The sequence below is a fragment of the Neofelis nebulosa genome, chromosome 10 (assembly GCF_028018385.1).
Source record: "Neofelis nebulosa isolate mNeoNeb1 chromosome 10, mNeoNeb1.pri, whole genome shotgun sequence".
Lineage (NCBI taxonomy): Eukaryota > Metazoa > Chordata > Mammalia > Carnivora > Felidae > Neofelis > Neofelis nebulosa.
The window spans coordinates 78,213,155-78,241,150 of NC_080791.1; the positions used below are offsets into that span (position 1 = coordinate 78,213,155).

General features: G+C 38.1%; 1 long non-coding RNA gene across 2 annotated transcripts in view; it reads left to right on the plus strand.

The window, feature by feature from the left end:
* Positions 1-27,996, plus strand: part of LOC131487612 (uncharacterized) — a 221,542-nt gene that overhangs the window by 24,319 nt on the left and 169,227 nt on the right. For both annotated transcript variants that reach the window (XR_009249848.1, XR_009249847.1), the window contains exon 2: positions 21,402-21,476. This is a non-coding gene — a long non-coding RNA (uncharacterized LOC131487612). The remainder of the gene's footprint in view (positions 1-21,401; positions 21,477-27,996) is intronic.

Genomic DNA, 27,996 nt, shown 5'->3' on the forward strand with positions numbered 1-27,996 from the left:
AGTAAGTCCTAGCTTCCCTTTACTCTCCATTTTCCTCTATGTTCACACTGTTCTATTTGAATTTACAGGGACAAAAAATAAAAGACTCATTTGAAAACTTTTCTTATTCAATTTGTTTTTTTTGCGACTTTGGATTATTTAGTTTATACTTGTTGAATAAAAAACCACAAACTATTTTCAGAGAAAAGATTTAAGAGTTAAGCTGTAGTGATGGAGAGAGCTCCTCTAACAGCATATAAACGTCTTAAAATTTCATTTGATGGAGAAAGTTGGATGAGAGAGGTAAATATGCTAAAACTGTTGTCCTCTGTAAGATATATTCAGGTTCACAGGGATCACAAATCTCTTCTTCGTATATTCTCTAGTTTTGGCTATCATACAATTTTCTGCATGCACTAAGTTGCTATTTTGAGAATACATGAAAATACATAGTACAGAATTAGAGATTCACATAGAACACAGACCTATTTGTTAAGCGAGAAATATATAACCTTATTTAAGTTATGCTCATCTTTACTTGAAGAAGTAATTCTTTTAAGATATCTGATTCCATCTTGGGGCGCCTGGGTGGCGCAGTCGGTTAAGCGTCCGACTTCAGCCAGGTCACGATCTCACGGTCCGTGAGTTCGAGCCCCGCGTCAGGCTCTGGGCTGATGGCTCGGAGCCTGGAGCCTGTTTCCGATTCTGTGTCTCCCTCTCTCTCTGCCCCTCCCCCGTTCATGCTCTGTCTCTCTCTGTCCCAAAAATAAATAAAAAACGTTGAAAAAAAAAATTTAAAAAAAAAAAAAAAAAAAAAAAAAAAAGATATCTGATTCCATCTTATCTTCGATCTTTAATTAGTCTACCAAGACTGCCTTGGGTACTTAACAACATAGAAATAAATATGAATTGCTTTGGTAATTCTTTTTATACAACCACAAGAACATTAAAGGTTGAATCAATATTTCATAGAAGATGTTGTCCAGTTAGCAGGAACTGAAAAATCAGTGTGGGAAATGATCCTCACTTTGCAGTGCCAGACACAATGACTTTACTTTGCTACAAAAGAGAAAACAAAATGTAAATGCAATGTTGTTTCTTAGGAAGCATTTTCTTTCAAGTGCCTACTGTATGTCAAATACAGATGTCAGTGATCATTATACTGATACACTAACTTAATCAACTTTCTTTGTCATAACATTGAGTGACAGTGCTGTATTAAATAATAAGTCCTTTGGAAAGCTCCCCATTCCTATCTTCATGTGTTAGAACTGGCAGCGTACAGATTAAACTTTATTGAACATATACCATATTTAAAAAGCGCTCTGCTGGGCGCATGGATTGATTTCTTCAACAGTATGATAGGTTTATATTTATATAGCACATTTATAATAAGTTTCCAAATTTTATAATGAAAAATCTTTCATTTCATGTGGTGTTCATTTCATCTGAACTCCGTAAACCTTGGGAGGGAAGTAAAGTATGAATCCATGGATTTTATAATGGAATTTAAAAAGAGGAAGCTCGGAGAACTTAGGAGAACTAATGAAGGTCATCCCATTCAACATTTCTTAAGTCAATAAATATTTCTGGAGTTTTGTATTAGGTAGTATTCTTTCAGTGGCGAGAACAGAAACATTGAGGAAGTGACAAACTGAAAGGGATTCTTTTTCGGTTTGCATGAGTAGGAAATACAGGAGGAAATTTCATTCGGTCAAATAATAATTACTCATTTCTGTGAGCTATGCTTCACTCTTCAGGTTGGCCTTTGTCTTGCTGAAAATAGATTTTTCTGTAGCTAATGGGGACCTCTAGCACCTCCTCTATCCTGCTAAACTATCATCCTTTACAATTTGACCCACAACCTGGGAGAAAGTCCTCATTCACAGCTTTTGGGGAGGACTCTGATTGGCACATATTACCAGTTAAGCGGACATATAAAATGCATAATTAAAAAACTCAAGTGAAATCACATTAAATATGACTAGTGTTGTAAATTAACGGAGCATCTCTTTTTTTTTTAACTCAGAAATTTTAGCATTCTTATTTTAAGTTGAATCTAATCAACACTTTAGAAAAAGTGACAAATTATTTTTTCCTTCTTTGGACTTTTTTGTCCAGATACCAATATGGAAGATTTAAATTCATCGTTGTTTTTAAAGATAACCAGGCAGAAAGAAGCCCAGGATGACAAAGAGTGGAATTCAACCTGTAAAAAAGTTAATAAAGGGTATAAAATGATGTTGACCGAAAGCTAGAAAGTTCTGACAAGGAAACATATCCATTGAGATTAGAAAATCCTTTAATAGGCTTTAGGGGCGCCTGGGTGGCTCAGTTGGTTGAGCGTCTGATTTCAGCTCAGGTCATGATCTCACAGTTCGTGAGTTTGAGCCCCGTGTCGGGCCGTGTGCTGACAGCTTGGAGCCTGCTTTGGATTCTGTGTCTCCCTCTCTCTCTGCCCCTCCCTTGCTTGCACTCGGGGTCTCTCTCTCTCTCTCTCTCAAAAATAAATAAACATTAAGAAAATCCTTTAATAGGCTTTAAATAATCATATTTATAGAGAGTCTACATTTACCTAAATCTTATTAAGTAGCAATGAAAACGGGGTAGAAGAAGAGGCTGCTTCTAAAAATACCTTGGTTCAAAATTCTCTGTGTTCCATTTTGATATAAGATATTTTATGCAGCTAAACTACATTTCAGTTTTCCAGTGGGGCTAATAGGGATAATACTATTTCTTAGAGTTGTAAAATTTAAGGAATAATGTATTCAAGTATGCTCAAGTATTATTTTATTTTCCTCTTTAACTAATGGGTGGGTAATTTCTCATGTGTCTAAAGGTTTCATGTGGATAGCAAAAGAGCTGAGAATGGGTTGCCAAAGGAATATATAGCTTCTTTCTCCGTAAGAATAAGTAAAATACATAATAACTCTTTGGATTATTAGAATATTATGTGTGGGTACTTTAGAATAATTCTTAGAATCACGAGGTCTAGCTATTTTGCAAATATCATTTTTTTTTTTCTAGGGCGAGTAGAAGTCTTGCCCTTGCAGATAATCATCTAAAGTCTCAGCAGCTCTTCAGGGTGTTGTTTTTAGACAAAAAAATCCAGCAGGTGGCGCCTCCATCATAATATTTACACAGTAACGATTTGAAGTGAGAAAGAAAACAGAAAATTATCACATAGCCAGAAGATGGTGCTAGATGACCAATCTTTAAAAAAACAACGTCTGCATTTCAAATAGGCAACTTCAATTTTCGAACCTCAGAATTTATAATAAGGGTATTGTTGACACCATTGTTTGGGATTCTTCAGTAACTTCAGGAGCTTTAATTTTAAACTTCAGTGTATTGCTTGTACAATAAAAGAACCTGACCAGCACATGAAAGAAAGAAATGCTTTCTGACTCTACTTTTTATCACTCACAGCCTTTACAATGAAAGATTATATTTAAAATGTTTTATTTTGCGGTCCCTCTATCCTCATATGTTTCATGATTATACTTCTAAGAAATATATAAGCACTACTCACCTCAAATTCCTTGCTCCTTTCCTTTTATTCTTTCTCTAAGATTCTCTCAAGAAGATGAGATAGTGGGGCGCCTGGGTGGCGCAGTCGGTTAAGCGTCCGACTTCAGCCAGGTCACGATCTCGCGGTCTGTGAGTTCGAGCCCCGCGTCAGGCTCTGGGCTGATGGCTCGGAGCCTGGAGCCTGTTTCCGATTCTGTGTCTCCCTCTCTCTCTGCCCCTCCCCCGTTCATGCTCTGTCTCTCTCTGTCCCAAAAGTAAATTAAAAAAAAGTTGAAAAAAAAAAAATTAAAAAAAAAAAAAAAAAAAAAAAAGAAGATGAGATAGTAAATTAACATACCTGGAAACCCACAGATACAGTTTCTGATGGGCGCTTTGGTGGCTCAGTCGGTTGGGCGTCTGACTTCAGCTCAGGTCATGATCTCCTGGTTCCTGAGTTTGAGCCCCTTGTTGGGCTCTGTGCTGACAGCTCAGAGCCTGGAGCCCGCTTCAGATTCTGTGTCTCCCTCTCTCCCTCTCTCTTCGCCCCTCCCCCACTCTCCCCGCGCTCTCTCTCAAAACTAAACATCAAAAAACTTTTGAAAAAAAGAAAAAAGTGGGGCGCCTAGGTGGCTCAGTCGGTTAAGCGGCCGACTTCGGCTCAGGTCATGATCTCGCGGTCCGTGAGTTCGAGCCCCGCGTCGGGCTCTGTGCTGACAGCTCAGAGCCTGGAGCCTGTTTCGGATTCTGTGTCTCCCTCTCTCTGACCCTCCCCCGTTCATGCTCTGTCTGAAAAATAAATAAATGTTAAAAAAAAATTAAAATAAAAAAAAAAGAAAAAAGAAATGTGTTGAAACGCTTCTTTTGCTGTATTTTGTGGACTTAAAAATATTTATTTATTTATTTATTTATTTATTTATTTATTGTGCTTTGTGGACTTTCAAAAACTACTGTTTTAGTATCTTTGTACATTCAGTATTCAAGCCTTTCATCTTGCAAAATAATAGGAAATTAAAATTAAACTGCTTTGTAACTTTGTTTTATAAAACCAAGCAAAATTGTATTAGCAAAAATTATTTTCTAAAAAATTGTTGCTGGTCGATTTGGCATTCCAAACACTTCCCAGTTAAATATCTCCTAAAGCATCTATTTCTTTCTCACCAGCCACCCCATCTCCTTCATCATCTAGTCTTTGCTACTGGACCATCAAGGTAGCCTGCCAATAGTTGACTTTCCTTCCTTCTTGCTTTCCCTCCATGTGTTTTCTCTCACAGGATCAGAGCCATATTTTATAAGTGCAAATTTGGTTATTTCACTCCTGTTCTTAAAACCCTTCAATAACCTCCCATGGCTTCTAAATACCCAAACAAACCTTAACCACACCCAAAAGGCACTTCTCCAGGCGTACTCACACCATTCTTTCTAATCATTTTCTACACACTTGCTACACCACCTTCCTCAGACTCTCTGCTCCCTCCTCCTAGAAGTCTGGTACAAGTCTTCTTTCAGTCAGGAAAGCTGTTCTCCCATGTCTCCACCTTTGTGTCTCATACGTGTTCTTCGGATCGAACTCAAACATCACCTTTTCCAGGAAGCCCGATCTATCACCGAGGTTTAGATCAAGGCTCTATACTATGTGCTCACACAGCACTGAGTGCCTCTCCTTAATGGCACTCCCCTCTGTAACTGGACATGATTTATGGCGGACATATCAATCAATGTCTTTTTTTGCCCTAACTCACATAAGCCTCATGAAGACAGAGGAGTGTTTGCTTTTCTCACTATTGTATTTCCAGAGTAAGAGTGTCACGCTTGACATGTGGGAAGCTCTCTATCAATTTTAGTAGATTGATAGAGTGAATGATCAATGATAAAAATCAGAGGCTTCTGAAAAATCCAGAGTGTTTTCCATTGGTGAGATGTTTACCCTTAAGAGAATGTCAGGATGCAGGTGATAGCTGTCATCAGATATCTACAAGGCTGTCATGTGGAGGAGGGGCTCCAAAGAGCTGATCTAAAACCAACAGCTTACAGGAAGAATTAAATCCAAGATTTTAAAAACACAGTATCTGAAAATAGAGTAAATTTCTGTAGTAGGTAAGGAACTGCCTGCATCCTAAGTTCGTAGTTTCTTGGTGGGGAGAAGAAAAGGGAATTACAAGACCAACAGGGCAGTTAGGTGGCTTTTGAAGTCCCTTTGAGCTTTGGGATTCTATGGAAGTATGATTTGTTATAAAAAAAAGATCTGTCTTTCTTTCCCATGCTGGTTGCATTCTGAGGCCAATGATGAATGAGGTGGGGATTAGAGTTCTGCTTAGAGTTTTGGGGATTAAGTTTCATTATGTTTAGGACTTTAAAGAATGGTGATTGCCTAGCATGATCTGTACCATTAATTTCAGCTTAAACTCTTATTTCCAACCCCTTCTTGGGATACACTTGAAACAGGATACCTAGAACTTGTTTCTGATGTACTGCTTTCTCTGATAACTGAAATCATCTATTTCAAATTACATTTTTGATCTTTTTACTGAATCACTGATAATATTTGCTTTCAGGGGGTGGGACACATTCTGTACTTCAAGTACATTAATCTTCTTAATTTCATCTGTGAACATAAGTAGTTAATGAGCTCTTTGTACCATGAATCTATTTTTAGTCTACTGGAGGAAACAGGTTCAAGATCTTCACACTTAATATACTAAATCATCACTTTGCTGCCTACCCAGATTTTAGATCAAACTACAAACAAAAATATTAATTCATCCTCAAGCCTCATAATACATAAATTAGGTAGTTCTTAACATTTTTTTTTTTGGTAGATGGCACATGAAACCTGCATTTACATAGTTTTTTCAGTCAAGTGAACTCCAGCTGTACTAAGACACACATTACCCCATTGTTTAATCAAAATGAGAAAAAAAAAAAAAAAGGGGGCGCCTGGGTGGCGCAGTCGGCTAAGCGTCCGACTTCAGCCAGGTCACGATCTCGCGGTCTGTGAGTTCGAGCCCCGCGTCAGGCTCTGGGCTGATGGCTCGGAGCCTGGAGCCTGTTTCCGATTCTGTGTCTCCCTCTCTCTCTGCCCCTCCCCCGTTCATGCTGTCTCTCTCTGTCCCAAAAATAAATAAAAAAACGTTGGAAAAAAAAAAATGAGGAAGCAATCTCAAAGTTGATTAATAGGATAAAGGTTAAATAAACTACATAAAGTGGGCCACATGAGGCCTTTTAAAAGAATGAGGTAGTGTAATAAGTACTGATATGGAAATATGTCCATGATATATTGTGAAGAGAAAATATCAAGTAGCAGAGAGTATGTACAGTGTGAGCATATTAAAAAAAAAGTAATGTATGTAAATGCATCAAAAGAGGTCACAAAGGTTTTGTCCCAATTGGCAACAGTGGTTATCCCTGGGCAGAGGGATTGCATACTGGGATGGCCAAAAAGATAAGAGGTCAGAAACTCCCTTTGTATATGTTTTTTTTTTTTTTAATACCTTTTATTTATTTTGAGAGAGAGAGAGAGAGAATAAGCAGGGGAGTGGCAGAGAGAGAGGGTGATAGAGAGAATCACAAGTAGGCTCCAGGCTATCAGCATGGAACCTGATGTAGGGCTCAATCCCATAAACCATGAGATCATGACCTGAGCTGAAATCAAGAGTCAGAAGCTTAATTAACTGAGCCATTCAGACGCTCCTTTGTTTTTACATGTTTGATATACTTTGTAAGGTGGATCGTATTTTTCCCACACGCATTTACTTTAAAAAAAAAACCAACAACTAAGAAGGATGCAAAATAATACAATCTAATGTTAGCTTTCTTCTATAAGAACAAAGAGGAGGAAATGAATCATAGCCAAAGAGACATAGAAGATTTTCATTTCCAGTGTGCACTGTTCAAATTCAGAGTTGTGTTGGGAGAAGAATAATAATGAAATCATACATAGAGATCAGACTATACAAACATACACTTCTGAATCATCCTTGCTCTTGTGTCTGCCAGCTCAAGAAGAAGTTCTAGACTTCTGAAAAGTCTCTTTCCACCTAAACTTTTTGAAAATATTTTTTTAAAGTTTATTTATTCAGAGGGAGAGAGAGAGAGAGAGAGAGAGAGAGAGAACGAGTGGGTGAGGGGCAGAGAGAGAGGGAGAGAATCCCAAGAAGGCTCTGTGCTGTAAGCGCAGAGCCCAATGTGGGGCTTGATCCCACGAACTGGGAGATCATGACCTGAGCCAAAATCAGGAGTCAGACACTGAACTGACCGAGCCATCCAGGAGCCCCATCCACCTAACATTTTTATGGGCTCGGGGATTTCCTAGCACACCATCTCACCATGTTTTTGTCCTGTCAGATAGCCCACTGCAGTTTCTCTACACAGATTGCTGTTGCTTTGCCGGGCGTGGGGGGCTGTGGCAGGAATGTGAGAACTCTTCACCACTGCACTATGTGTCCTGGTTTCTCTCAGGCTTGAGCAGACAAAAGGGAGACACAGACAGTACAAATGCATACGCAGAAGAACGAACAAAGGGCATTTCTAGGAGTGGTAAAAAGGCCAACTTAAGTGAGAAATTTGTGTTGGAAAGGAATGGAATGAGATGTAAAAGAAATAGTTTTGTTATACAAGGTAGCTATGCTTACAGTCACAATAAAGTGAAATATAGGTGACTCGGTAGGGTTGTGTGCAGCAAACAGAAATTAAGTATATTCAGCGGAAAGGAATTTAATACAAGATATTAAGTACTTTCACAGTTGTTGGAAGGGCTGAAAGAACACTTTCTGGGCCAGACTTTCTGGACTGGTTTCTGGAATAATTCAGAGCTGATCCACAGGGGAAGCTCCTATCTCTGAAGCAGCCACACTGCTACATGCTGTCACACACAACTGCCTCCCACCCTGGAGAAAGAGCAGCTGAAGCTGTGACCCAGATGTTAGGAAGTTAGACTAGGAAGTCACTTGGTGTTTTCATGCCCACAGTAGTGGAGCAAGGACATGAGCGCAGCTGCAGGAACGTCTCACATTTCTATATCACCAGCAACAACAGCCAAGAGAGGTAGGGAAACGGTCACCTCTGCATTCTGCCTTCCATATCTCTCTCAAGTACTGGTGGCACATAATCTGCATCCAGAATGCTAGCTGCAAGAATATTGGGGGATCTAGATGATAGCTTTCCAGACCCTATGAATCAAAGAGTAGAATGGGGGTTGACAGGCAAAGTATCCTCCGTACATAGAGAACTTCCAAGTAGAAGACTCTCACTGATAATATCACCATCCAGATAAAATAGCCGTTAATATTCAGTTACATATCTATTATTTTTTCCATCTGTGTTAGTCCATCTACTTATCTCTCTAACCAAATATCTATTTCATCTATTCAATTGGAAGTAGTTACTATTTTTCTAGCTTGTTGAGCAGACCTTCCTACCCTTCTTCGGTACCTCAATCCATTCACCTTTTTCTGGCCAACAAACCTTATCACCTCCAACCCTAGTACCCTGAAGTCTAACTTATAGGTTATAGGAACCAAAAAGTTCCTTTTTTCCCTAATCATTATTCACCTCAGTTTTTGTCAGTGGTATCTGATATGTGACAACTCCTGATATGTGATGTGTGTTTGTGTATCATAGAATAGGACATACTTTGCAACCTGTGTTTTTCATGTATAAATATGGAGAGAGAGAGAGAGAGAGAGAGAGAGAGAGAGAAGAAAGAGAGAGAAAGGAGTGGGGAGAGAGAGAAGGGTATACTACGAAGAATTGGCTCATGTGATTATGGAAGCTGAGAATCTCCTAGATCTGTGATCTGTAAGCTATAGACTCAGAAGAGTTGGTGGCATAATTCAGTCCTAGTCTGAAGGCCTAAGAACTAGGGGCCAATGGTTCAAATCCCAGTCTGAGGGCCAGCAAAGATGAAATGAGATATCCCAAACTCAAGCAGGCAGCAGGAAACAAAAAGGGGTCAATTCCTTCTTCCTTCACTTTTTGTTCTATCCAGTCCCTCAATAGATTGGATGATGCCCATCCTCACTGAAGAGCCTGATCTACTTGACTGAGTCCACTTATTCAAGTGCTGTCTTCATCTGAAAACACCCTCATAGACACATCTGGAAATATCGTTGAGATATTCCTATTAGTTATTGGACTGACGAAAATCTAGAACTTCAAGGTAATGATATGAATCGCTTGATGAATATTGCCACAATTAAGATCACATGTTGTTTTCATTTTCTTATGTACTTTCCCCCACTATTTAAAGAAGCATTTCTCAACAGTCAGTCCTCATGTTATAGGGACTTTTTAACGGTCTTTTACTCCTGCCCCTTTCCGTGCTCCTCACAGGACAAGATTTGCGTCCTCTTTTTTGTGGCTCTGTCCTCTTTCTGTCTTCCTCATGTTTGGCATTTTTGATGGCCTGAAGTATCATTGGTTTTAGGGGAATTACTAGCACATATGAAACAGTATATTAGAAGATAGCAATTAAAAAAGCTTTAGCATCAGACAAACTTGGGTTTGAAGTCCAGCTCCATCTATTATTAGTTGCCTAATCCTGGGAAAATCTCTTTGAACTTTATTTTGTTATTTGTAAGGATTTTTACAGAGATAATATATAAAAGCAAGGTGTTTAGCACATAGGAAGTTAACATTACGAAGACAAATTGTCAATATGATTAGTATCTATTTTCTGCAGTCTGATGAATAAAACAATAATGAAAGCTTTTCCCGTACATTGTTATACTATTACTATTTTCCATCTTAAGCAATTGCTACTCACAATGCTGAGCTGTTTTTTTTTAATAAAGATTTATAAAACATAGTTATTTGAGATGAAATAAGGTTGATGATTCAGGTTGAGGATTGTTTTCTGGAGTAGATGATACCAAGAAAAGTAAAGCTTCACAGAGAAGTTTCTATTGTGTGGTGATGATTTCAGCCCGACCTATTCTATTCACATAGACAATGGCAAAGTGTGTTATGTGGGCACGAATATTGACTGAGGACTGTCTGTGCTGCGATAAATTCTGTTTTAGATGTCTATCCTAAAGCCTTCTATTTTAGCAGAGATCCCAGCAAGTCAGCAGCATTTTTTTTTTTTTTTTTTTTTTTTTTTTTTTTGTGGTGCAGTCAGAATAGTTTTCAGCTGAGTCCCTCTTTCTTCTTTAACATTTATCACCGTGGGTTCCTCGGGGTTGTGCAGCCCATACGAAACAAGGTTTACGTCTGCCTTTGGCTCATTTCTCTCCACATGCAGCATTCACCCCATAATGGGCTGCGCTGTGCTCCAGCATCCTGCAGAAAAAGCGCTGGTGTGATTCATCTCCTTCCTGTGGATGTCTCAGCTGCTTTGTCACCCCTGCCTTACACTGCAGCCCAAGAATGATGAGAGGAAACAAGAGCAGAGATGTTGCTTATAGTACCTGAAGATGATTTCTCAGGGGAAAGTAACCAAAGGGCTCCTCCTGTAAGCAGCAGATTGCAATTTTAGACTGCATACTGCACTTTGCAAAGGAACGAATACTAACTAACCCTTTTGAATAAAACTTGAATTCTGTTTCCAAACTTCTGGCTTTTTTTTCTGGTTACTTTTTGAGAAAAGGGTGGAAAGAACAAGGATAGCGCATACACCACCATGTTTTTCTCTACTCCTGCTCAGGGCTAGGGTGGTTGCACATCCAAATGTGTCTCTTCCTTTCTTGCTAAAGGGATTCCAAATGGGTCTGTAGGGTGCCCAGTATCGTGATATTTTTTTGTCTGGGAGTTGGAGGCCAATGAGATGTAAGGCAATCCCAGTGGGGGATATCCTAGAAATAATTTGCCTTCCTGGGAAAGCATGCAAGCGGAAACCTGTTTTGTCCATGCTTCTTTCTTCTTTTTATGTCAGTGTCGAAACATGGTTTTTTTTAATTAATATTAATTAACAATGTAGTTAACTAGCACTGATATATTAGTACAATACAATATTTGAACAATTCTGTATGTTACTTAGTGCTCATCAAGCTAAGTGTACTCTTAATCTCCTTCACCTATTTCAACCATTTCCCCTAGCCACCTGCCCCCTGGTAACCTTCTGTTTGCTATAGCTAAGAGTTTATTTTTTTGGTTTTTCTCTCTTTTTTTCCGTTGTCCATTTGTTTTGTGTCTTAAATTCCACAGAAGAGTGAAATCATGTGGTGTTTATCTTTCTTTGACTCATTATTGCACTTAGAATTATATACTGTATGTCAATCCATGCAATTGCAAAAATGGCAAGATTTTATTCCTTTTTATGGTTGAATAATATTCCACTGTGTGTGTTTGTGTGTGTGTGTGTGTGTGTGTGTGTGTGTGTACCCATGTACCACATATATCACCTCTTCTTTATCCATTCATCTATCGATGGGTACTTGGGCTGTTTCCATAATTTGGCTATAGCAAATAAAGCTCCAATAAACATAGGGGTACACATATCCGTTCGAATTTGTGTTTTTGTATTCTTTGGGTAAATACCCAGTAGTGCAATTACTGGATCTTAGGGTAGTTCTATTTTTAACTTTTTGAGGAAACTCCACACTGTTTTCCAAGTGACTTTACCAGTTTACATTCCCAAACAGTGAACGAGGGTTCTTTTTCTCCACATCCTCACCAACACTTCATTTCATAGGTTTTTGATTTTAGCTATTCTGACAGGTGTGAGGTGGTATATCACAGTGGTTTTGATTTGCACTTCCCTGACGATGAGTGATGTTGAGTGATGTTTCATGTGTCTTTTGGCCATCTGTATGTCTTCTTTGGAGAAATGTTTGTTCATTTCCCTATTTTTTAAATGGGATTATTTGAGGTTTGGGGTATTGTGTTTTATAAGTTCTTTATATATTTTGGATACTAACCCTTTATCTGATATGTCATTTGCAAATATCTTCTCCCATTTCTTAGGTTTTCTTTTAGTTATGTTGGTTTTTTCCTTTGCTGTGCAGAAGCTTTTTATTTTGATGTAGTCCCAATAGTTTTTTTTTTCCTTTTGTTTCCCTTGCCTCAGGAAACATTATCTAGAAAGATGTTGTTATGGCCAATGTCAGAGAAATGCCTGCCTGTGCTCTCTTCTGAGATTTTTATGGTTTCGGGTCTCACATTTAGGTCCTCAATCCATTTTCAGTTTATTTTTGTGTATAGTGTAAAAAAGTGGTATTTCACTCTTTTGTGTGTAGTTGTCCAGTTTTCCCAACCCATTTGTTGAAGAGACTGTCTTTTTCTCATTGCATTTTCTTTTCTCCTTTGTTGAAGATTAGTTGGCCATATATTGTGGGTTTATTTCTGGGCTTTCTACTCTGTTCCACTGATATATGTGTCTCTTTTTGTGTCAGTACTATATGGTTTTGATTACTACAGATTTGTAATATAACTTGAAGTCTGGAATTGTGATACCTCCAGTTTTGTTTTTGTTTTTCAAGATTATGTTCGTTATTCTGGGTCTTTATTGGTTCCATACAAATTTTAAGATTGTTTATTCCCGTTCTGTGAAAATGTTGTTGGTATTTTGATAGGGATTGCATTAAATATGTAGATTGCTTTGGATAGTATAGACATTTTACCAATATTTGTTCTTCTAATCCATTAGCATGGTAAATCTTTCCATTTCTTTGTGTTGTCTTCAATTTCTTTCATCAGTGTTTTATAGTTTTCAAAGTACAAGTTCACCTCCTTGATTAAATTTATGTCTATGTGTTTTATTCTTTTTGGTGCAATGGGATTTTTGTAAATGGGATTGTTTTCTTTTTTTAATTTTAAAAAAATCTTTATTTATTATTTTTGAGAGAAAGAGAGACAGAGTGCAAACAGGGGAGGGGCAGAAAGAGGGAGACACAGAATCTGAAGCGGACTCCAGGCTCTGAGCTGTCAGCACAGAGCCCAACATGGGGCTCAAACTCATGGAATGTGAGCTCATGACCTGAGCTAAATTTGGATGTGTAACCAACTGAGCCACCCAGGTGCCCCTAAATGGGATTGTTTTCTTAATTTCACTTTTTGTTGCTTCATTTTTAGTTTATAGAAATACAACAGATTTCTGTACATTGATTCTGTATTCTGTGACCTTACTGAATTCATTTATCAGTTCTAGTAGTTTTTTGGTGGAGTCTTGAGGGTTTTCTACATATAGTATTATGTCATCTACAAATAGTAAAAGTTTTACTTGTTTACCAATTTGGATGACTTTTGTTCCTTTGTCTTGTCTGATTGCCACGGCTAAGATTTCCAGTGCTATGATGAATAAAAGTGGTGAGAGTGGACATCCATGCCTTGTTCCTGACTTTGCAGGAAAAACTGTCATTTTTCTCATGGTGTCTGATGTTAGTTGTGAGCTTTTCATGAAGGCATTACACACAGCTGTTTCTTCTAAACATACTTTATTGAGGATTTTTATCATGAATAGATTTATACTCTGTCAACTGCTTTTTCTGTATCTTTTGAAATGATGATATGGCTTTTATCCTTTCTCTTATTGATGTGATGTCTCATGTTGATTGCTTTGCAAATATTGAATTACTCTTGCTTCTCAAGAATAAATCCCACTTGATCACTGTGAATGATTTTTTTAAATGTATTGTTGGATTTGGTTTGCTAATACTTTGTTGGGAATTTTTGCGTCTATGTTTATCAGAGATGTTGTCCTGTAGTTCTCTTTTTTTATTTTTTATATTTTTAAGTTTATATATTTATTTTGAGTGAGAGAGAGAGCATGTGTGAGCAGGGAAAGGGCAGAGAGAGGGAGAGGGAGAATCCCAAGCAGGGTCCCTGCTGTCAGTGCAGAGCCTGATTCTGGGCTCATTCTCACAAACTGTGAGATCAGGACCTGAACTGAGATCAAGAGTTGGGAGCTTAACGTACTGGGCCACCCAGTTGCCCCTGTAGTTCTCTTTGTATGTGGTGTCTTTATCTGGTCTTGGTATCAAGTTAGTGCTGGTCTCATAAAATAACTTTGGAAGTTTTATTTCCTCTTCTATTTTTCAAAAAAGTTTGAGAAGAATAGTTATTAACTCTTCTTTAAATATTTGGTAGAATTCGCCTATGAAGCCATCTTGTGCTAGACTTTTGTTTGTTGTGAGTTTGTTGATTTCTGATTCAATTTCATTGCTGATATTCAGTCTGTTCAAATTTTCTATTTCTTCCTGCTTCAGTTTTGGTAGGATATATGTTTCTATGTGTTTTCCATTTCTTCTAGGTTGTTCAAATTTTTGGCAAATAATCTTTCATAATATTCTTTAACAATTGTTTGCATTTCTGTGGTGTTGGTTGTTATTTCTCCTGTTTCATTTCTAATTTTGTTTATTTGAGCCCTCTACCTCTTTTATGAGTCTGGCTACAGGTTTATCAATATTGTTGATCTTTTTAAAGAACCAGTTCCTGGTTTCATTGATGTGTTGTACTGGTTTGTTGTTGTTGTTGTTGTTGTTGTTGTTGTAGCTATGTTTTTAGTTCCTATATCATTTATTTCTACTGTTTTGGGGTTTTGTTTGTCCTCTTTTCCTAGCTGCTTTAGGTAAGGTTAGGTTGTTTATTTGAGATTTTTCTTGCTTCTTGAGGTAGGACTGTGTTACTATAAACTTCTCTCTTAGAATTATTGTTGCCATATCCTGAAGTTCTTGGACTGTTGTGTTTTCATTTGCATTTGTTTCCATGTATTTTTTAACTTGTTCTTTGATTTTTTGAATGACCAATTCATTGTTTAGTAGCATGTTATTTAATCTCCATGTATTTGTGCCTTTTCCATATTTTTTCTTGTGGTTGATTTCTAGTTTCACAGCACTGTTGTCAGAAAAAAAATTATGATATGTTTTCAGTCTTTTTGAATTTGTTGAGACTTGTTTTGTGGTGTAATATGTGGTATACTCTGGAGACTGTTTCATGTACACTTGATAGGAAAGTGTATTCTTCTGCATTAGGATGGAATGTTCTGAACATATCTGTGAAATCCATCTGGTCCAGTGTGTCATTCAAAGCCACTGTTTCCTTGTTGATTTTCTATTTGAATGATCTGCCCATGGATGTAAGTGGGGTGTTAAAGTCCCCTACAGTTATTGTATTACTATTGGGTAGTTCCTTTATGTTTTTTACTCTGTTTTATGTATTTGGGTGGTCTCACATTGGGTGCATAAATATTCATAATTTTTATATCTTCTTGTTGGATTGTCCCCTTTATTATTATATAGTTTCCTTTATCTCTTATCCCAGTCTTTGTATTAAAGTCTATTTTGTGTGATATAAGTATTGCTACTCTGGCTTTCTTTTGATATCTGTCTGCAAAATAAATGTTTTTCCATCTCATCACTTTCAATCTACATGTGTCTTTAGGTGTGAGTCTCTTATAGGCAGCATTTAGATGGTTCTTTTTTTTTTTTAAATCCATTCCATCACCCTTTGTCTTTTAATTGGAGCATTTAGTCCATTGACATTCAAAGTAACCATTGACAGGTATGTATTTATTGCCATTTTGTTACCCGTTTTGTGTTGTGTTTGTAGTTCTGTTACTTTCTTCCCTTGCTCTCTTCTCCCAAGATACATTGGCTACCTTTAGTGATATAGTTGCAGTTTTTTTCTCTTTATTTTTTTGCATATCTATTACTGGATTTTGATTTGTGGTTAACATTAAGTTTGTATGTAACATCTTCTCTATATAGCAGTCTACCTTGAGTTGATGGTTGCTTACTCCTCTCCTTGCCACATTTTAGGTATATGGTGTCATACTTTATATCATTTTATTTTGTGAGTCCCTTGACTAATTTTTAAAGATATACTTATTTTTACTGCTTTTAGTTTCTTTTCTTATTCTTACTTATGGTCTTTGCTCTCCACTGAGAGAGTCCTCTAATATTTCTTGTAGGGCTGGTTTAATGGTCATGAATTTCTTTAGCTTTGTCTGGGAAACTCTTTATCCCTCCTATTCTGAGTGATAGCCTTGATGGATACACTATTCTTGGCTGCACTTTTTCTTTCCCTTTCAGCACTTTAAATATATCATGCCACTCCCTTCTCGCCTTGAAGTTTCTGTTAAAAAGTCTGCTTATAGCCTTATGAGGTTTCCCTTTTATGTAACTGTCTTCTTTTCTATTTCTTCTTTTACAATTCCCTCATTATCACTACTTTTTGCCATTTTAATTACTATGTATCTTGGTGTGGACCTCCTGATTTTGTTTGGGGAGGTTTGTGTCTCCTGACACAATCTGAATATCTGCTTCCTTCCCTAGATTTGGGAAGTTTTCAGCTTTTATTTCTTTAAATAAATTTTCTGCTCCCTTTTCTCTCTCTTCTTCTATGATCCCTATTATGCAAATATTATTATGCTTGATGGATTTGGTGAGTTCCCTAAGTCTATTCTCATTTTGAATAATTTTTTTCTCTCACCTGCTCAGCTTGATTACTTTCCATTACTCTGTCCTCAGGTTGCTGATTTGTTCTTCTGCTTCCTCTGGTCTGCTCTTTATTCCATCTAGTATATTTTTAATTTCATTTATTGTGTTCTTCATCTCTGATTCTTTTTCTGTTTCTTTTTTAAGGACTTTACTGATGTTCTCTACTCTTTTCTCAAGTTCAAGGAATGTCTTTATGATCATTACTTTTAATTTTCGATCAGCCATATTACTAATCTCTGTTTGATTTAAGTCTCTTGCTATGGTTTTGTCCTGTTCTTTCTTACCAAAACTTAGCACTTCATGGGTGTCTCCTATGAGTATTGTGTGCACAAAGGCTGAGCCGTCTTTGCTGTCATCTGTAGTGCCTGTTGTGATAACTGTTTCGTCCCTGAATTGTTAGTGGATCAATCTGGGGCTGCCTTGGTCTTGAGTTGAGTCAGATGAGTCATTTACCAGACATGCAGTAGCACCAAACTGCAGGACACTTCCCTTGTGTTGTCCCCTTTATTGGTGGGCAGGGCCTATAATCAGAAAAGCTGTCTGCCCCACCCCACTGCTGAGGCCACAATCTAACTGGTGTATAATGGTTATCTTTTTTTCTCCCCATGACAGGAGTCACTTTAGACTGGTGGTGCTGGCCCCTGTTGGCACTACTTGCATACTGCCAGGCTTGTGATCCTGGTTTGAATGGACTGTGGCCAAGGGTATATTGGAGGGGGCAGATCCAAATGTGCTGGGGGATGGGTCACATAGTGCCTGCAAAGTTTGTGCACTCGTGAGAGGGGATGTGCCACCATTGCTGAGACCAGGGCCAGCTGACTGGATCCATAAAGTGTGCATGGGCAAGGCATGCAATTTCAGCAAGGTGCATGCCTGTCCTCCATGGGAGGGGATCCACCGCAGCAGCAACAACTGCCGCAGCAGCCAGAATGAGGCTTCAAAAAGTGTGTGGGTCAGAAGTTATGTTGTTCACAGTGGTTATGCAGGTCTTCAGAGGGAGGGGGCTCATAGAGCTGGGACTGAGGCAAGTATGAGTGGAAAGGGCAAATTCACTGAGGCAGGGGCGGTGAGTGCAGTACTTGTAGCAAGTTAGGTAGTGAGTGTCAGCACCAGGCTGGGTTTTGCAGGTGGCAATGTGTTTATATTGGGGGATGGGGGAGGTAAATGGTGCCAGCCAGCTCCTTTTTTCCTGGAAGAGTCTCCCAGGGATCTCTGTCCCTCTAGGACATTCTCTGAGATTAGTAAATAACTCTCCCTCCTATATGCCCCAAACATTTTCAAACTGCTTCTTCTATGCTGTATCTCCACAGACTATTTGTTGTGTTGTCTCTTTAAGGGTGGGGACTTAGCTTCCTATGCCCTTCCTGCTCTTCCAGAACTGAGTCCACTGATTTTTAACATTCTAAGCTTTAAGAATGTTGAAAGAATTCACAGAATTCAAAATTCAGCCCCTCTAGTTTTCAAAGCCAAATGCTATGGAGATTAATCTTCCTTGTGTGGGCTCCCCAGTGTGATCCTCTTTTTCTCTCCCTTCTCTGTGCCTGTGGGTCCCTCCATCCAGCAGACAGTCCCATGGTCTGTTTAACTCCCCACTGTGTCTCTTCCCTTCCTATCCTCTTTGATGTGGTCTCTAAATTTAGTTGTGGAGTTTGTTCTGCTATCCTTCAGGTTGTTTTCTGGGTTATTTACACTGATGTGTGTGTTATCTAGTTGTATCCTTGGGATGGTGTGGGTTTAGGGTCCTCCTACTCCATCATCTTCCCTGCCACCAATTCACCCATGCTTCCTTTTTTCTTCTTGAAAAGCTGTTGTGCCCCAAGCTGTGGCAGCAATCTCCCTGTCATGTTGGGATTCATTGCCAGCACAGGGATGGCAGAGGGAAAATTCAGAAAGAGTTTGGATCTTCGATAACAATGTTGAAAGGCTTCTCCAACACTAGCATGTCCTACCTCTAGACTTCTGATTTGGTATGATTGAAAGTGCCAATGTTGTTTTAACTGGTTTTAATTGGAGATTTTGTTCTTTCAGTGGCAGGCTTTCTCATTGATGAGCATGGTACTTGATGTCCTTTTTGATTTTTGGAGCAGACTGAGTCATCCTTTCCCTGAATTTGTGCCAGGATGTAGTGGAATAAAATGAAGTCAGGAGGGATGGGCATCTGAAGCATTCAGATGAGGAAAAAGTCTTCACACTAGTGCAAATCAATTTCCAAGAAGCTTAGAGATTCAAAGCCAAGGAAAATCCTAACGTCCAAGTATACCCAAAGCTGATAATAAAACATAAAACACAAAAGATCACAATTCCCTGGGTGGGACAGCAGAAGTAAGAGTATGGGTCAAGTGAGATAATTAAGTGTATTTCCATGAAAAAGATAGGATGTCCAAGGCTGATAGTTATTGGATGCTCTCTTGCCCCCTAAGGAGTGTGTGATCCTGGCTTAAAAGCACAACTTCAGAGAGATAAATGAGTCTTCTTTCTAACATCCTAGCATCTTTTACATTCCCCTTTCCCTAAGCTCTGAACCACAGAAGGCATCTTGTGGTAAGAAGTGGATTTGTAGGTTTCTGAATGAAAAGTTATGCTCTGTGATTTTCTACAGAATAGCTCCTATTCTAAAATCACCAGCCAAAGCAACATTCTGCTCAGAAAGTGGTAAAAATATGCTTAGGGAATGTTCATATACTGTGCTTCATATAGTCAAATTAAGAAGCCTTTCCCCAGAGCCTTTTATGAGTTTGGCACTGGACTAGTTACCATCTTTCAGGAATAACAGTGCCATATTGTACAAGAACCTTATAAAATTCACAACAAAATATAGCAAAGAACACAATTTCTTTTTCTATCAAGTTAGTTTTTCTCTTTAAAGACAATCTTTATCTATCAGAATCAGTAGAATCTGTTTCTCTAATACAACATGAAATACCTATCTGTGATGTTTCTCTTCCAATAAGTAGACATCAATAAGGGGTTGGCCAGCCTCTGTAGAGAACAGAGAAAGAACACCCACCTGGAAACAAATTATATGTATTTCATAATCATTTGTCAAATCTTCCTGAAACATCTGAATTCAGCATTAGGTGCTGTTATCAGTCAGCATTATTAAGTACAAGCAACAGTAATAACTACTCCAAGCAGAAGACATATCAAAAGCTTATTGCCAGCTGTCAGAATCTCTAAATGGTACAAAACCAAGGTTAGAAACTATGTAGCCAATAACAATTCCCCAAATGACACTGAAGAACTGGTCTAGATGCCACAGCACTGACTTGGTCATAGTTACCACAGTTTACTCTTCAGACACCATCAAAACTGATCCATGGCACTATCTTTAGACATGCAGTGTGGCTTACCAGGGATGGAACCCTTCTACTGATGGCACCCTTTGCAGAATAGACTCTATGTAGTTACTGGTTTTTGCACTATTAACATAAGATTCAAAAGCTAGGATGTATATGTGATTAGAGGAGACCGGAGACTGGACTACATCCCTGAGCTTCAGTTGGAAGAAAGACCAGGAAAGCAAGCATTTGGAATATTCTTCTTTTATAATAGAAAATGGGATTTGTCTCATTAGGTAGGGGTTTGCTAAACCAGTGATTTGGGGAGGCATTTAGCCATGTCTGTAGACACTTTTTATTGTTTGTGCTTTGGCTTCTAAAGCCTCTGGTATTTTTTCCAGTCAATCTCTAAATTCTTATGCCAGTAAATAGCTGAGTGCTGGTCACTTTAAGAGTTCTATTAGAGGATATGCAGCTGCTGTGGCCACACCTTGGATTTGAACCAAGTCTGTCTGACTTTAAAGTTTATGACTACTCACTGGAATAGTTCATAGTATTTTTTTTTAACGTTTATTTATTTTTGAGACAGAGAGAGACAGAGCATGAACGGGGGAGGGGCAGAGAGAGAGGGAGACACAGAATCGGAAGCAGGCTCCAGGCTCCGAGCCATCAGCTCAGAGCCCGACGCGGGGCTCGAACTCACGGACCACGAGATCGTGACCTGAGCTGAAGTCGGACGCTTAACCGACTGAGCCACCCAGGCGCCCCGAGTTCATAGTATTTTACATGTATATAGGCTGCTGGAAATATTTTGGCCACCATAGTTTATTCCTGGATTGCTGAATTTTCAAATCTTTAATTGCCAGTCCATATCCTGTTCTAGGTAATAAAGTGAATGATGTAATTGTTCCCTTTAAAACACTGGGAAAAAAGAAGCATGTGGGGCTGCTAGAGAATGGCTTATACTCAGAAAGAAAGAATAGAGCCTGCTAATTGTGCAGGCTCTGGTGCTAGTATTCTTGGTTTCTAATCCTGGCTCTTCAGGTGATTCAGGGGGTAGATTTGATCAAATTACCCATCTTTGTGTCTCATTTTGCTCATCTATAAAGTGTAGATAAATGTACTTCTCACAGAGTTTTGCTGTGAAAATTAAATTAATTAATGCACAGGAAGCACTCAGAATAGTGCCTAGAATGTGATAAAAACTCAAAGAGTGTTGATTATTATTACTTTCTTGAAGTACTGATTTTCATTTTTTTTATAGTGAAAATATCACTTCAGATGGAATCTTAATGGAAAGCCAGAAATGAATGGAAACAATAATAGCAGAGCTGCTTTGGTAAGTAAGATGGGAGTCCTCATTTCACTCAGTCTCAGGTTTCCTTTAAGGCATCGCCAGTAGATGACAATAGTTCAGATTTGTCAAACTTTTACCCTGTACCAGGTTCTGTGCTCAGTTGGCTTGCATTTTTTTCATGTGATAAGTACAATGACCCTGTGAAGTAGGTATTGTCTCCATATACAGATTTACTTATTTATAGGTGATGAGACTGAGGCTTTTTGAATGTTAATAACTTGCAAGGAGTCACATATCCAGTAACTGTCAAAGTCAAGACTGGAGCCAAATCTGCCTGATGGCCATGAATCAAATATTCTTAACCAACTCATTGCGCTGCCTACCCTTGTGGATCAGGTGCCTGGTTTTAACACAATTATAGATGAATTCGGCCATTCTTGCTTCTTGCAGTGATGAAATATTGGTTGGACTCCTGGGTATTACCCAGGAATCAATTAAGAGAACACTTTTTTATATGAATTTGGGAATCTCTACTGTATTAAATTATGTGAGATATGAATCCAAAGAAGCTGAATTCACTGGGATGAGTATAACTATTAGGTATGGAAGTGAAACAAATACTATGCATGATTATAAAAAGATAGCTAATTAACAAAGAAGCAATAAAACGCTCAGATTAGTTTAGAAGGGCAAAATATTATTGATGCTTATTTCTTTGGGTCAATGTTCAGAATCATAAAATTCACAAAAAGCTACTGGAAACTCCTATGTGGAGAAATTTCTACTTGTCTGACAGCCAGAACCTTTATGATATCTGGTGATGGGCAATCTCCTGCTCAGAGTAGATGTTTTCCTGGTAGTCCTCTTGATAATCATTTATCTCCTTTCTATAATGAATCCTTCAGCAGGAAGCAACTTTTTTAGTCTTAGGTGCTGCCATCTTGTGTTCTATTTCCCACTGATATCTGGAAACTTGTCAGGAGAAGGCACTGTTTTTCCTTTGTTCCTCCTTCCTGCTGCTACTTAGGTGGCAGGAAAGAAATTTCCAGACTTCCTGCATCATAAAGATCACAAAGTGTATGACTGTTTACTATCTCCCCGACCCAGGCCTAAAGGGACAATTGGAAGAAATTGTTGCAGGACCATGGACAGAGTCAAATAAGATGTTCATTGTGATAGGAGAAAAGATCTTTCATTAAGATACACAAATTACTTGAAAGGAGCTAGCTAGTGGAAGCAGTACCATGATCTTACTCTTCGAAAACTGCTCAGGGGTACCCTTTGGGTAAATCCAAGTGGAAGCCAGAAGGTACTAAAAGCTATTGATGTAGCTCATGCAAGTCAGCCTCTGAAGGCAGCAATCAAGAAGAAGATGGGTAAAAAGCAGAATGAATGAAGAAATGTGTGCACGTGCACATACACACACAGAAATACACACTTAATGAAAATCCACTTCATGCCAGTTAGGGTGCAAAATTCCCTCCTTGGCTACAGTGACAGAATTTTTTAGTATCAGTGGAGCTGGCCTTGGCAAAAAGTTTCTTGTATTTCATTGCACTTTGTTATAACTCTAAATCAGCCAGCTAGAAAAATTGAAAAGTAAGCTAATTTACTTCTCAAAATTTGCAAATACTTGTATCAGATGAAACTGCAGAACAAAAATCTCATTAGTCCCCCAAGAGACAATTTTTGTAATAGCATAATTAAAGCTGTCAGTCATAGGTACTGGAGCGAATGATCAGAAATATATTATCCCTTTAGTCCTTCAGCATGGATGCTTTTCAGACCAACCCATACCTGTTGCAGAGATTGGATACATTTTTATTCTACATATTAACTTTAGTGATCTACAGTAGGTCTAGCTGTATAGTGAACCATGATATATTCTTATCATGAGTAGTCCAGCTAATTTAAGTGCACTTCCAAGGGAATTCAAGCACGTGGTCCCTAAGGCTGAGAAAAAAATGTGTTTCTTTCTGGATATCATGTATATATAGCTGCAGGTTTGCATTAAAGGAGATTTTCAAGGTTCCTGCTAAAGGGGTCTAAGTTTCAGAAGTTACATCATTACAGTGAATTCAACTTTACTGTCCCTGAAGCTTTCAACATTTCTGAGTTTTCAAAATGGTCATTAATGGATGTGCACGTTAACTTGTTAAATAAATTATGAGAGGACTTTACCGCTGAATTGAGGGTGTCAGGGAATTTGTTTGTTGAGGTGGCTGTAAAGGTAAGGTATCCATTTCCCTGAAATCAGGCCCTCTGTAGTTAACTCTTGGAGGGATACTGAACCAAGAAGAATTCTCTGCTCTGCCTTCCATCTCAGACTCCCGGCTCTTAGGTATTATGGACATCTCGCCTGGCTCCAGTCCCTAAAGGACATAACTCTGCTCATTAAAATCAGTAGCACTATATCTGGTCAGAAACAGGAAAGGAACCATTTAACCCAGAGGAGGTGATCTATCAGGGAAGTTCAGAGAGGAGGAACCTTACAAAACCACCCCAACTTCTCAGGACCAGCATTCTTAGTCTATTTTGGCTGATATAACAAAATACCCTAGACTGGGTAGCTCAGAAACTATAGTGAGAAGTTAACTATGACAAAAATGCCTTCTCACAGTTTTTGAGGCTGGAAGTTTGAGATCAAACACCTGTTATGTTAAGTCATTATTTGTTAAAGTTTCAGTTTTCTTTTTAAAAAATTTTTTTTTCAACGTTTTTTATTTATTTTTGGGACAGAGAGAGACAGAGCATGAACGGGGGAGGGGCAGAGAGAGGGAGACACAGAATCGGAAACAGGCTCCAGGCTCCGAGCCATCAGCCCAGAGCCTGACGCGGGGCTCAAACTCACAGACAGCGAGATCGTGACCTGGCTGAAGTCGGACGCTTAACCGACTGCGCCACCCAGGCGCCCCTAAAGTTTCAGTTTTCTATAGGTAAATAAATTCTTAAATTTCCATGAGACTCTGAAGATCTCTTGTTCTTTACCTTAAAAAGTCACATAAAGATGATTGTGCACCCAAAATGGTCACTTCTACTAACTAAAAAAAAATATTTCATTGATAAGTATCAATGTAATTGACAATTCTTATTGAAGTTTTGTTTTGTTTTGTTTTGTTTTGTTTTGTTTTGTTTTGTTTGGTATTAAAGATATCTCAAATTCTCTCAACTGATAAAAGACCACACTAAAAATCTTTACAAAGGCATATTTTGGAAATTTCATTGATATGTACCCCCTTATGAATGAATAAAATGATAATAAATTTAACTGTAAAGTTTACCAAAACAAAGTTAGAAGCACCCAAGAAACACATCCTTGATAAGGAAGTGAATAGAGACATAATCCCTAGGCATATGGGAATTGAGAGACAAAAATCTAAAAAGGAAAAAAGTCTAATATTCATCATTGATTTGAAGGTTGCTATTTTGGGTATCAATGCATTATGCATCTGGCCATTGTGGTACATAATAAAATGACAGACTACAACTGGTTGGACTCTCTGGTCATTTGAGTGCTTTGGTTTTAATTAATCAGATATTGGAGTACATAATTTAATTATGACATTTTATTGACCTGTGCCGACAACAAAGGCACCATTTCCCAAACAGTATGTTAAGAATAAAATAAATGATTAGAATATTTTGATCATTAGTGTATTTAAAATTATTTCTCCATCTTTTATTTACATTTTGTTCAATAATGAACAGATAAGGCAGCATCTGGGTGGCTCAGTCGGTTATGCATCTGACTCTTGATTTCAGCACAGGTCATGATCTCATAGTTGTGGGATTGAGCCTCGGCATGGAGCCTAATTGAGATTCTCTTTCTCCCTATCTTTTTGCCCCTCCCCAGCTCGTGTGCTTTCTCTCTCTCTCTCAAAATAAATAAATAAGCATTAAACAAAATAACGAACAGATAAGGAATAGCTGTGCTGCACCTGCTATGGAGGTCTCAATCGTGTACAGCCAGGATATGTTGCACATTCAGCAGCTTCACGCAGCTGCCAAGATAGGAGGGAATATGGGAATAGAAATGATTCTCTTTGACTTTAAGTATAGTTTATACCTTCCATTTTGCCTCCTATCTCCAAATATGAGGATGTTGCACAGTTGGATAGGTTTTTTCTACAGAATGACTATGTTGTGGCCTACATCCTATGGCTCCTTGCCATTTTCACTGCTCCATTGTTTACAATAGTTATAATATATGGCTGCCTTTTTGGTTTTGTCCAGTAGAAACCCAGGCATCACATTCTGGTATTTTGGGGGATTCTGGTAACAAATGCCTGATGGAAATTGAAGCTTGAATGAAAATATTATTTTATTCCTTTAAATGGATTTGGTTTTTCATATCTTCATCATTTTTATGTAAAGCAGGAGAACCAAAAGGGGGAGAAGGAGACCGAGACAAAGAAAGAGAAAGAGGGAAAGAACAGTGAAATAATTAGGAGGAAGAAAGCCAGTTTCATTCTCTTATGAGCAAGTGATCTTGGGAATCGTGATAAATTGAGCCTCACTATCCTCATTTGAGAAATGGAGAATATAATACCTCAGAGTGTTTGTTAGAAAATTGATATTTTTTTAAATAAAAAAAGGATTTTTTAAACCCCTCCTTTGGTTTCAGCTTCCTCAACTACAGAGGGGGTGTATTCTAGGTGACCTGAAGCGCCCCAGTGTTCAGCTGTGTCACTGGGCTGTGTATAATCAGGTTCAGACTGTGAGGCTGTTTCTATTTTAGGCCTAAAGCTTTACCACTTTTTGGTTTGCATGACTAATACAGCTTCCGGCAATACACATGATTAACACATAATAACAAGAGAGAGAGAGAGAGCATGGGGGTGGGGGAGAAGTAGAGAGATTGAGTATAACTGTATATATAGAGAGGATTCTGAGTTTCCATTGAGTTCTCATGTTCCTCCTTCATGAATACACATATATTTAATTGCAGTTTTGTCTGCTGTATATTTTAATCTTTTTATATCACAAAGTTTGGCTAATCTGTATGTATCACTTTCTACTTTCACATGTATAAAAGTCACTTCCCAAAACCTTAGAAATGCATATTCTTTGATTTTTCTATACATTTATAGTCTATTGAGATAGATCTTGAGTAAAAGTTGCTAAACTTGAATGTTATTCATTTATTAAGGCTAGCTAGCCTTTTACTGCCTACTTTATCTTGCTGTCAAACATGCTATTGACTGTAACCTATCATGGGCAAATGTTTTTTAAACTAAGTCAATTATATATAACTTATACTATTTAAATTTATTTTCTTTTTACTAAAAACGACTCTTCTGCCTATTTGTATACTACTAAGGCACTTGTTTTTAAGGATTTATTTTAAAAAACTTACGTTTATTTATTTTTGAGAGAGAGACCGAGCATGAGCAGGGAGGGCCAGAGAGAGAGGGAGACACAGAATCCTAGGAAGGCTCCAGGCTCTGAACTGTCAGTACAGAGCCTGACATGGGGCTCAAACCCAGAACTGAGAGATCATGACCTGAACCGAAGTCGGTGCTTACCCAGCTGATCCACCCAGGCACCCCAAAGATTTATTTTAAAGTAAACTATTTTAATCATCAAAGAAAATATCTTTGTGTATGCAAGTTTATAAATTAGTTAGCCATATATACTCTAAACTGAAGTGCTTTCCTTTATCATTGAAGTTAGAAGTATAGAAAATCGAATATTTTCAAAAAGAAGAAAAAAGCTTCCATAATTTTGCTCTCCTGATGACAGTCTCACTTTCACAGAAGAAATTTGATTTGTATTCAACATACATGTGCATATTTTAAATAGTTGTAGTCATTATGTTGACAGCATTTCTGATTTTGAAATTTTAATAAACTTTCTCCTGTGTCTTAAGAGACTTGATAATTATGAAAGATTATGTTATATTACACTCTGTTGACTTAGCATATCAACTTTTACTTTTTTATGGGATATTTATGTGTCCTTTTGTTTTCTTTCCTTCCTCCTCCCTTTCCTTCTGTCAGTTAATCAATTAATTAATACAGTGCTTTCAAAAAATACCATAGAGTGGGAGGGTTATAAACAACAGAAATTTCTTTCTTGCAGTTATGGAGGCTGGGAAGTCCAAGATCAAGGCATTGGCAGATTCAGTGTCTTCTGAGAACCTGCTTCTTGGCATAGGCAGCTGCCTTGTTGCTGTGTCCTCACATGGCAGAAGGGATTGAGAGAGCTCTCTGGGGCTTTTGTTACAGGGCAATGATCCCATTCTTGAGGGCTCCACCCTCATGACCTAATAACCCCCTGAAAGGCCCCACCTCCAAATACCATCACTTGGGGATTCAATTTCAATATATGAATTTGGGGAGGGAACACATTTAGTCTATATATGGCACCTTATGAAGAAATCTTATGAGTAGAATTATAGCATCAAAGAGTTTGAATGCCTACATGGTTCTTTCTGTGTTTTGCCATATTTTTTTCTAAACCAGGAATAGTGCTTTTGAAAAACTTTTAAGTTTGGAGAGTCCAGTGAATATACAGAAATAGTCTTAGTTTTCATGTCTAATGTGCTAGTTTGGCTCACATG